The sequence below is a fragment of the Heterodontus francisci genome, chromosome 7 (assembly GCF_036365525.1).
Source record: "Heterodontus francisci isolate sHetFra1 chromosome 7, sHetFra1.hap1, whole genome shotgun sequence".
NCBI lineage: Eukaryota > Metazoa > Chordata > Chondrichthyes > Heterodontiformes > Heterodontidae > Heterodontus > Heterodontus francisci.
In genome coordinates this window covers 48,325,165-48,332,348 of record NC_090377.1, presented here as the reverse complement: position 1 = coordinate 48,332,348, position 7,184 = coordinate 48,325,165, and the positions used below count along the sequence as shown (strand labels likewise).

Sequence of the window (7,184 nt, the reverse complement as noted above, 5' to 3'; positions counted from 1 at the left end):
TCAAGATCAAGACAGGAACGCCCAGCGATCAGGGACATCGCACTTTGGATGCACTGCTCTTTTCTAACGTTCGATGGCCCAGAAGAATTAGTCTTTTATTTACCTTATTCTTAGGGTATTAAATTATAATTTTCATAATCTTAATTTAAAAATACTTGCCTGTAAAACTTTGGGCTGCATTTTAAGACTCCGCCGCTGAAGGAGGCGACGGACGTAAAAGAAAGTGGCCCGCGCGCACGGGGACCATGTTACAGAGCCGCTGCGATTTCAATTGCGGTGGCTCATTTGCATGGCCGTGGAGTCCGCCCCGCGCAATGCGTGGAGGGGGCAGGTGAGCCGTCACCGGCAATAGCATCCGCCAATGCGCAAATGCGGCTCCATTTTTAAAGGGCTTGGAGCCCAAAAAGAGCTTTTAAATTTTTAAAGGCCGGTAACATTAAAGTTAAAAAAATCGATGTACAAGTCTTCCCATGCATTCTTCCACCACCAACCCCCCCACCACCACCAATGGCATATCACAACATTCCTGCCCTTCCCACCCCCCACCCCCAACCCCTGACCCCTGGAATACAGATATTGAGATTTTGACCTCTTACCCTGCCAAAGTTCAGCACCTTTGTCCTTTACCCCTTCCCATCAACACCCACCCCCGACCAATCCACAGGGTTGTAGCCCTGCTCCCCCCTCTCACGCAGAGAAAATCACCTCCTCCACCCTCCCCACAGATATCACGCCTCGTTTCCCCAAATGAGAATTCGAAGGCGCGGCATTGTCGGCCGCCCGCATAAATATTGGAACGCGGTGGCTGAATCGCTGTGGCCTACATGGTAAGTAGGCATTAACATATTTTAATATGCCCCGGCGATCAGGGTGGTCGGGTGTGGTGGGGGCATGGGTTGTGGTGTTGTCATGAAGCACCAGCTGTACTGTTGCTGCAAGGTCGGCCATGGTTGCAGGGAGACCCCCTCTGTGGGACCATGGTGTGCCTCTAAAGGAAGGCCCAGAGCCTGCTAAGATCCTCCATGTTTCACTGGGAGGTCTCCCCACGTGGCAGTGGGCCCTCCTGACGTGGGCAAAATGCCTACAGAGGTGGAAAGTGGTCCTTAATTGGCCACTTAAATGACTCAATTGGACTCCTGGCAGGCTTCCGAGCTGCCAACTTTCCCGCTGATGGCAAAATGGCATGGCATCAGGAAGACATCGGGCATACCCCCTGATGCTTTCCCTCACCATTTTGCCAGTCCACCTCCCATCCCATCCCCAAAGGGCACAGAAAATTGCGGCCTATACGTTCATTGCCATGATTTTTAAATATATAAACAGCTGTTGTGTTCAGTCTTTTCAATTAATATTGTTGTCGTACCACAACCTTTGGTTTTATTTTAAAATGACCCTGGCGGCAGTATTGGATAAAATGCTAGTGAATAAACTATGGAAGCAAATAATCCTTGCAACCATCAGAGATAGCATACATAGTTTTGTACGTGTGCAACGCTGTAATGGGCATAACCAGGTGAAGTTCCTTTGTCAGCAGGAAGTGCAACACTAACTTTCATTTATATAGTGTCTTTAACAAAGTAAAACATCATGAGGCAGAATAGGAGATTAAATCCAAGTGGTACATTTGCCGCTTGTTTCCTGTCCTGTTGCTATTTGAATACTTCTGACTCAAATGGAAGCCTCACAAATATATGCAAAATGGGGCTGTATCATGTAGGTAGGACCCTGATACCATTTTAACTGCCTTCCGAGAGGGGTGCCTGCTGTGGATGCCTTGCTCAGGAAAACCTGATGGATACCCATGCCATAGAAAGACTGGGCAGCTGCTCTCAATGATTACACCCTTTGCAGCTCCAAAACCCTGCCGAACTCCACCACATGACTTTCCTGACTGCTGGCCTGGTGGTCAGGATTACCTAATCTCCATAGGCCCAGAGCCAGTGAGCACTATTGGACGCCCGTATTGGGTGGACAGCTGGCCGGCAAGATGTTAATCAGGCCTGTCCATTAATATGAACCAGGCCTCTCACTGCAGCTCCCAAATGGATAGCTCTTGCATCCTGCTGGATTCCCGTCGAGCAGCTCAAATTCCTCCTTTATGGAAAATAATCAATTCCAGGACACAACCCTTGACAACATTTCCTCTGGTCATCAATGTAAAGTCATTGAGGCTTATCTTTCTCTAAGAAATCAGATCCTTCCCTCAAGATGAATTTCAAGATAAAGGCCTGCAAAAACAGTATAGATTAAATTATCTCCATGCGATTGTCAGGCAACCGGCTGGCGGTACCACAGTGATGCAGGAAGCGCAGTTCATTTTGAAGTCCGGGCCTCATTTACATAGGGCTAGCGGGCTGCAAGAAGAAAGCAAGAACCACTAAGCAACCCATAGGCTCTGGGCCACCCCAATATTGAGAGGCCTGATCAACCGCCAGGTCCAGCAAAAGGTCAACTGTCTGTCTTCGGCTGGCGCACCGCCCACATCGCGATTAGGAAGGTTCTGTCAATGGGAAAGGTGGGTCAGTTACATTCAACCATTTTCAGGGCACGAGACACCATTTCTGACAGTGGGATGTCTGAAAATCTCGCCTATCAATCTACATTTTACTTGACCTATTGTTTAGCCTGACTTAATGCAATGGAGGATGGGCTAAGATGGCCTCTATCTTCCTTTCCTATGTAATAGATTCTTGCTGTGCCTCTCTCAAAGATATTTTGCAGCTCACAGTACAGAATAGACAAGCAGAATTACTTCCTGCTGTTGGAGAGGTTCTCAGTTTGATGGAATGAAAACCTGAAACTGTAATAGTGTACCTGCTTTCTTTCAGTAGAATATTCAACATAAGCTCAGTTAAGTTTCTGTGGGTCAAGAGAAGCTTTGAAAACTTTTTGAAACTAACTTGTTGCTGTTGAAAATAAACAGAAAATCCTGGAAATACTCAGCAGGTCAGGCCGCATCTCTGGACTGAGAAACAAAGTTAACATTTCAGGTCAAAGCAGTAACATTTTTCTCTCTCCACAGATGCTGCCTCACCTGCTGAGCATTTCCAGCATTTCTGTTTTTATTTCAGATTTCTAGCATCCACAATAATTTGCTTTAGTTTTCATGAAAAGGTTGATGAAGAGCTCTGTAAATCTTATTTTGAAGGTCAAATTCTCTCCACTCTCTGTTTACTTTTTCTTGGTTCCCTGAATGGATAATTTGCTCTCATTGATGAGGAAATGATTGTCAATACCACCTGGCCTCTCGAACAGCACCAACTCTTGCTCTTGTAGTTAGTTGTTCATTGAATCTTTCCTAATTTTTCAAGCTACCATTATTGAAAGTTCCTCTTCCTGTAATAATAGGCTGACTGCCACACTGTGGTAGAGGGAGTTGAAAATATAATCAGGATATCTCAAAGTGCTTTACAGCAAATTAACTATTTTTGAAGTGTTGTTGCTGTTGTAATGTAGGAAACGCAGCAGCCAATTTGCACACAGCAAGATCCCACGAACAACAATGTGATAATGACCTGATAATTTGCTTTTAGTGATGTTGATTGAGGAAAAGATACCGGCCAGGGCTCCCCCTGCTCTTCAAATAGTGCCACGGGATCTATACCAACCACCTGAGAGGGCAGACGGGGCTTTGATTAAATGTCTCATATGAAAAGATGATAGGCACGGATAGAAATAAAAGAGAGAAAATACTTTCTGATGGAGGAAAAAAATGCAAACAAAAGTCAGCTGTCATTATTGAAAATTCCTGTATTAGCTCACCAAAGGCTTCACTAACACAAATTATAATTTTTCCCATGCTGTACAGGTCTATCAGAACAGAAGATGAATGGCATGGTGAAAACGTAGATTCTGCACATTAGCTTTAAGAGTACTGTTAAATCTTTCAGTAAAGTTTCAGAATTTGCTTTAAGGCACCAGAACAAAATGATGCCCATTTAGGGCTATCAGCAGTTATGTGCATCATCATTGAAAATTAAGTAATAAAATTTCTAAAGTAATTTGAACACTGACCTCTGTCAACAATGTGTTGTGTAATATGCTTTCCAATTATAATTATGCAAGTTTGTCAAGCTATTTTTAAATTATAGAATCATCTTTCAAGGTCTCATTGTGATACAATCATTCAGTTTATTTCAGGAACTCAGTAGAGTTCCACTCTTGTCTTCACAGATGATTCTTACATCATTAACTGTAAACCAACAGAAGGTCATCATGATTTCAGGAGACATATGTGCCAACTATGAGAAACATGGTGTTGCGGAAGAATGTGTGAAAACAAAAGAGGTGCAACGAAGACCATGTGGGAAACAGACCCGAGAGTTTATGGCCAGGTGATAGTAGGCAATCTCTCATATGGAGGTATGCTCCATAGGGTCAACATGGGTAAGGAAGAGCATCAGCCAGAGTTCACAGGTGCTGTCCCTTCATCTTCCCCACCACAACCACAAAAAGCACAGGAGGGAGTTTTGAGTTCCATGCATGCAATGTGGATTTTGTTATGTGCATGTAGACATAAACCTTTAATTTACTGTGAGCAATGTTATCGCATAGACACTTAATATGTTTGTAATAAATTATTTTATCTGTTATTTCAGCATTGAAGAATTAATTTAAAATATATGGATTAAACTTTGTTAAAATAATGAATACAGGAATTTGCTACAAGCGAATAAAGTGTTTTGATTGTAACACTGTTCACAGACATTTTCAGGCTATGTGTGCATTGCAAAAGATTGTAATACAAACATATTGCTTGTATTGGATCATCATACTCAAAGATTATTTCTCTCTGCCTTGCATTATCAGAAGCACTATTAAATGCAATGATATAATACGGGCAAGATTTATTATATTGTAAATTTTAATGGCCAATAATATATACAAACATTTATAAATGTTTGTGTCAGAAATTTTGGAGCATGCTTTTATTCTAACATTCCATTTTGGTAATAGAGAATTTGTTTTCTGTCAACTTTTAAACCTAATCTGAAGAGTTTACATTTTGCCTATAGTAGAAGGCTAAAGTGATGACGGATAATCACATCAGTTTGAAGTTAACCGGATCTGCCTGTTACTAATTAGCAATTTTAATTATTTTCGACACTTTTCAGGAAAGATTTTCCGGCCAAATAAGCATAGAGTGGACAATTTGAACCCGTACAAAATCAATCAAATTATCAACTATTTTGCCATAAATCCAATTTGGCAGCACGTTGGAGGAGGCAATTATTAATACTTTGAAAATAACCTCTATAAAATTTGCAGTAGTAATTTCAGATTAAGTTATCATCAATAAATCTGAGCTAAATTCCATTATATTATGTATTCTATTATACATTTCCAAGGATGTAAAATATTATGCAATTTTTTGCAAATCCTGGATTATTTTATTACAGTGCTATTGCTGTCATTAGAGTGTGATGCAGAAAGATGCAAACAGTGCAGGTTCAATCCCCATACCGGCTGTGGTAGTTCATGGAGGCCTGCCTCCTCGCCTTGCCCCATGCTTGCGGAGTGGTGTCCCTCAAGCTGTACATTACCAACTGTCTCTCTCTAATGGAGAGAGATGCCTATGGTCCTTTGGGATTACAGCTAGAACAACAACAACAATATTGCTCACATGCATTAAGTTTACTGATTGGAACAACAGTAGACCAATTCATGATCGTTTGGATCATTTTACACTTTAGTACTCTTTACCTTTGCTGCAGGGATAGAAACCATTATTTGCAAAGTATAGTTCTTTTAGATGAAAGCATTATTTGCAAAGCCTAGTTCTTTTTAGACGAATGTAGACACTACAAAGACTGTGGTCTGAAATAATTTTGATCTAAGTGAACACTGTCTTCCAGGGTAGCTTTCATTCCAGACAAATCTGGAGGCAGTACACTTTAAACTGTCAGCAGCTTGACTATTGAAGTAACCATCAAAAATATTACACAGCTACATATTGTTGTTTCAGATCTATATATGTGGCATGAAATGCAAATGAAAAGTAGACATAGTAATGAGAATAAAAAGTAGCCATAACAATGACAGTGATAATATATCAGTTTGAGCATAAAAATTGAAATGGTCCCTCATGTGTTAATTGTTTCAATTATGATCAGAATTCATAAATCAGCAGTGATGTCTTTAATGTAAAGCTGTTCTCAATCATAAGCGGACAGAATTTACTGTAGGCAGTGAATGAATGACACCTGCAGTTTGTTAGGCTTGTTCTTACCAGATTAATTTCCATGAGTATTTGCATGGCAAGTTGTTGGAAGTGGGAAATGAAAATGGCCCAGCGCCCTCTACTGGGAATGTGGGACCTCATAGAGTTATACAGCACAGAAACAGGCCCTTTGGCCCATCGTGTCCATGCCAGCCGTCAAGCACCTATCTATTCTAATCCCATTTTCCAGCACTTGGCCCGTAACCTTGTATGCTTTTGTGTTTCAAGTGCTTATCTAAATACTTCTTAAATGTTGTGAGGGTTCCTGCCTCTACCACCCCTTCAGGCGGTGTGTTCCAGATTCCAACCACCCTCTGGGTGAAAACATATTTCCTCAAATCCCCTCTAAATCTCCTACCCCTTACCTTAAATCTATAACCCCTGGTGATTGACACCTCCGATAAGGGAAAAAGTTTCTTCCTATCTACCCTATCTATGCCCCTCATAATTTTGTATACCTCAATCAGGTACCCCCCCCCTCCCCCATCTCCCAGCCTTCTCTGCTCTAAGGAAAACAATTCTAGCCTATCCAGTTTCTCTTCATAGCTGAAATGTTCCAGCCGAGGCAACATCCTGGTGAATTTCCTCTGCACTCTCTCCAGTGCAATCACATCCTTCCTATAGTGTGGTGACCAGAACTGTACACAGTAGTTCAGCTGTGTCCTAACTAGCATTTTATACAGCTCCATCATAACCTCCCTGCTCTGTGACCTGTGTGAACAGGACAAGTAACTGTGTATCTTCTTAACCAATCAAATTGAAGAATTGTTAATGAACAGCACCCGAGTCTGTACGAGGACGTATCATTAAGTTAGAATGGTGAATTCGATGTCAAATCAGATGCAGAAAGTGAAATAAAGAGAGAACGACTAAGTTAAGAGAAAGACAAAAAAGAGACAGAAAGTAAAAGTATAAAAACAATTAATTTACATTTATTTTAAAAATCTACAACAACAATTAAAAT

General features: G+C 41.4%; 1 long non-coding RNA gene across 1 annotated transcript; it reads left to right on the top strand.

Moving 5' to 3' along the window:
• The first annotated feature begins 649 nt into the window (after window positions 1-649).
• Window positions 650-4,007, top strand: LOC137371697 (uncharacterized). The gene is made up of 2 exons (XR_010975274.1): window positions 650-827; window positions 3,809-4,007. It is a non-coding gene; the product is annotated as an uncharacterized lncRNA (long non-coding RNA).
• The last annotated feature ends 3,177 nt before the right edge of the window (window positions 4,008-7,184 follow it).